The sequence below is a fragment of the Arachis hypogaea genome, chromosome 7 (genome assembly GCF_003086295.3).
Source record: "Arachis hypogaea cultivar Tifrunner chromosome 7, arahy.Tifrunner.gnm2.J5K5, whole genome shotgun sequence".
Classification (NCBI taxonomy): domain Eukaryota; kingdom Viridiplantae; phylum Streptophyta; class Magnoliopsida; order Fabales; family Fabaceae; genus Arachis; species Arachis hypogaea.
Window position 1 is genome coordinate 65,533,987 of NC_092042.1, and position 4,321 is coordinate 65,538,307.

Below are 4,321 nucleotides of genomic sequence, written 5' to 3' on the forward strand. Positions count from 1 at the left end.
TTGCTGCAATTGTTGTGTCCAGGAACTTGCTTGAATAAGAATTCAATCTGTGTTTCCAGTTTCTTGATGGTAGCATCTTGATTCTGCATGTTAGATTGCACTTCTTCCCGGAAAGCTTTGCTATCTTGAATGTCGTTGCATAGACTTTCAAGCAGAGCCTCAATTTTTGAGAGCCTCTCCTTGGTGATTGATGTGGGGTTGAGAGTAGGTGGTTGTGAAGATTGGTTGGATGGGTGTTGGTAATATCTCTGTGAGGTGTTTTGATGAGTAGTATTATTGTTGGGGTTGAAGTTGTGGTGTCTCTGATCTTGCCCTTGGTCTTGTTGATTTTCCCATCCAAAGTTGGGGTGATTCCTCCATCCATAGTTGTAAGTTTTGGATTTTGGATCATGGACTTGTCTAGGTGAGTTTCCCACATAGTTGGCTTGCTCCCAGTCACCTTCTTCTCCCATATTTACTCCGTCTTGAGTTGGTGATGAGGTGATGGCTGCTGCAACTTGGTTCTTTTCCACCTTCTTGGTAAGATCTGCTAGCTGCTTGGTGATCATCTTGTTTTGGGCTAACAGTGCATCCATGTGGTTTAGCTCCATTACTCCTCTAGTGTTACTTCTTTCGGAGGCATAGAAGTAGTCATTCTCAGCAACTGTTTCAATGACATCTATGGCTTCTTCAATGGTTTTCTTCTTGTTTAAAGAGCCTCCTAATGAATGATCCACAGCCTTCTTTGACTCATAGGAAAGACCTTCATAGAAGATGTGAAGTTGAACCCACTCATTAAACATCTCTGGTGGGCATCTCCTTGTCATGTCTTTGAATCTCTCCCATGCTTCATAAAGTGTCTCACCATCTTGTTGTCTAAAAGTCTGCACCTCAGTTCTTAGCCTATTGATCCTTTGAGGAGGATAAAATCTTGCTAAAAACTTGTTCACCACTTCTTCCTAATTAGTTAAGCTTTCCTTTGGGAAGGATTCAAGCCATTTGGATGCCTTGTCCCTTAGTGAAAAAGGGAACAAGAGCAGCCTATAGACATCCGGGTGGACTCCATTGGACTTCACTGTGTCACAAATCCTCAAGAAGGTGGTCAAGTGTTGATTAGGATCTTCTTGAGCACCTCCTCCAAATGAACAATTATTCTGCACCAGGGTGATGAGCTGAGGTTTTAGCTCGAAATTGTTGGCATGTATGGTGGGCTTCTGAATGCTGCTTCCACAGTTTCCTGGATTAGGATTGATATAGGATCCTAAGACCCTCCTTTCTTGCCCAGCCCGGTTTGCATGGCCTTCTCTGGCAAGATTATGAGCTTCTTCTTCATGATTATTCTCCAAATTCTCTTCCATGTTGGGTTCGAAATACTCTTCCTCTTCCTTAGCACCAATAATCCTTTTTCCTCTTGTCTCCCTTCTTAGTCTCCAAAGGGTTCTTTCAGGTTCTGAATCAAAGGATGTTGAGACTCCTTCTCTTCTCCCTGTCATACAAAAAACAGATTGCACAACAGGAGGTATAGTGAAGATTATTCTTGTTAGAGTAATAGTTAGTGTGAGTGATGCAATTTATCAAACAGTTAGTGGGTTAGTGAGCTGAATTATGATCAACTAAGAAAAAGAGAACAGAAAATAGAGAGGGTATAGGGGGTGAGGAAGAAATTAAAAACGAACTAAGGTAAATTGACTGAATAATACAAAACGAATAACGAAAAATAAAAAAATGCTCAATCTAGTGATCTTCTAACTTAATCATTGTTGATTCAAAATCAATCCCCGGCAACGGCGCCATAAACTTGATGTGTGAAAACTTGTCTCTCAACAAATTTTCCTTCGGCAAGTATACCGAATTGTCATCAAGTAAAACTCACAATAGAGTGAGGTCGAATCCCGCAGAGATTGATTGGTCAAGCAACTTTAGTTAGAAGAATATGCTAGTTGAGCTAAACAGAATTGAGATTGAGATGCAAGAATTTAAATGACTAGAAAGTAAATAACATAAATTAAAGTGCAGAATCTTAAATGGGGAGTTGGGATAATGAGCAGGAAATTAAATGGCAGAAAGTAAATAGAATGGGTAAGATCAGAAATGGGGAGATCATTGGGTTTAGGAGATGTTACAGTCTCCGGATCAAGTTCATTCTCATCTCTTCCTCAATCAATGCATTCATTAATCTCCTTGGCAATCTTAAGTGATTGGATCCCAATTCCTTGGCAACCCAATCTCTCTAAGCTTGAACAATTGCCCAATTCCTTGATTTAATTGCACATGGGAAGAGATGAAAGTGTGGTCACTGATTATACCACATGTATTTTCAAATCAAAGTGTTGGGAGGATTAAATGTCACAATATCCATCCAAACCCCAATTTGGTCCAACATGAGAAAGCATTTCTAGCATGATTTCCTCATCCCTTTTCCGAGGTTCAAAGGAGATCCAATTATGGAGAGTTTCTTTTCCAAGACAACTAACCAATTGAATTAAGATCGAAAGCTTTCTAGTAAGATCAAGAGAAAAGAAAGAAGAAGAAGAATGAAAACTATAATTAATCCATCAAATTACAACAGAGCTCCCTAACCCAATGAAAGGGGTTTAGTTGTTCATAGCTCTAAGAATAAAAAATGGCAGAAAAGAAGAATCCATGCTAGAAGTACAGAAAAGTAAATATGCAGAGAGTAGTTCCCAAAAGTGCTAAGCTTCTCTCTAGTTCAAAACTACTCCTATTTATACTACTCCTCATGATATTCTAGTGAGTTCTTCAAGTCTTGGATGTGGGCTCTGGACCTTGAGTTGAAGCGATTCTCATCTTTAGTGGGCCCAGCTTGCAGAGAAATATGAATTAGGCTTGGGCATTTAGTGAGATTAACGTTGGGTAATCTTTTGAGTGCGAGAACATTAGTGGCATTCACTTTTTTCACTAACGTTCCACCCTTATATACCCTCGTTAATTCCAACGTTAGACATCTTAACGTGACTTCTAACGTTTCTTACTCAATCCTTGGCCAACGTTAATGGGACTCACTTTTTCCATTAACGTTGGCTTGTGCCCCTTTTCGCAAACGTTAATGGGAATCACTTTTCCCATTAACGTTGCTTGCCTCTTGCCCCTACGTTAGATCTCACGTTAGCTTGGCTAACGTAGCTCTTAACGTGGGTCTCTATCACCTTCGAGAGCATTAGTGACACTCACCTTTGTCACTAACACTCCAATTGCCTTAAGTCCCTACATTAGAACCCACGTTAACTAAGTTAACGTGGCTCTTAACGTAGTAATGAAGCCATCTCCCAACGTTAGTGACAAAAGTTAGTGTCACTAACGTTGGTTCTTTGAATTCAACTCCACGTTAACTTTCACGTTAACAATCTTAACGTGAGAGTTAACATAGGCAATGCTAATGATCCAACGTTAGTGACAAAAGTGAGTGTCACTAACGTTGGCGTTGTTGATCCTTTTCCACGTTAGAGTTCACGTTAATTAAGTTAATGTGACTCTTAACGTGGGGCATTGCCTAGTTTCCCAACGTTAGTGGTGTTCACTTTTACCACTAACATTGAGGAGAAACGTTATTGGAGTTCATGTTTCTCGTTAACGTGGAGTCCTCTTGCTCTTCTACGTTAAGTACCACGTTAACTTAGTTAACGTGGCTCTTAACGTAAGCTATGAATGGCTTCACAGGCATTATTGGTGATCACTTTTCTCATTAACGTTGCAAGCTCTTTGCCATCCCACGTTAGTAGTCACGTTAACTAAGTTAACGTGAATGCTAACGTGGTTCTTCCATACTTCATTTGTCCTGAAATCAAGCAATCAAAGTGTATCAAATCTCTAGCCAAAGTCATGAGATTATGCATCATCAAATTCTCATGCAATTATGGCAAAAATCTCATGAAATCATGGAAAATTCACAATAGTTGCTTAAATGAAGGTGTAAGTGTATTTTCACCCAAAACTTGCCTTATTCACTAGGAAAATGCATGAAACTACCCTAAAACAGTAAAGAAAAGGTCAGTGAAACTGGCCTAGATGCCCTGGCATCAATACTCATCTGAAGAACATCCACTCTCACTAGAAGACTCGATTTCAGCAACGTATTTTAAATCAGATTTACTCTTCTCCTCCTCCACATGAACGTCAAACGTTATCCGCACATGGTCATTACTTTAAACTCGAAATGTCCTTCTTTGAAACCCTTTATTCGATAGTGGAATAAGAATCTATATCTGACATTTCTAATCTCCTTGGAACCAACTACACCTATATTCATTGATGCATCCACATATTTAGTAGTTTTTCCTCTTAATTTCAGTCCATAAGCTAATGATTTTTGTTATTTTTAGTA

General features: G+C 39.4%; 1 non-coding gene across 1 annotated transcript; it reads left to right on the forward strand.

The window, feature by feature from the left end:
* The first annotated feature begins 776 nt into the window (after positions 1-776).
* Positions 777-884, forward strand: LOC112704615 (small nucleolar RNA R71). Its single transcript, XR_003155232.1, has one exon. It is a non-coding gene; the product is annotated as a small nucleolar RNA R71 (small nucleolar RNA).
* The last annotated feature ends 3,437 nt before the right edge of the window (positions 885-4,321 follow it).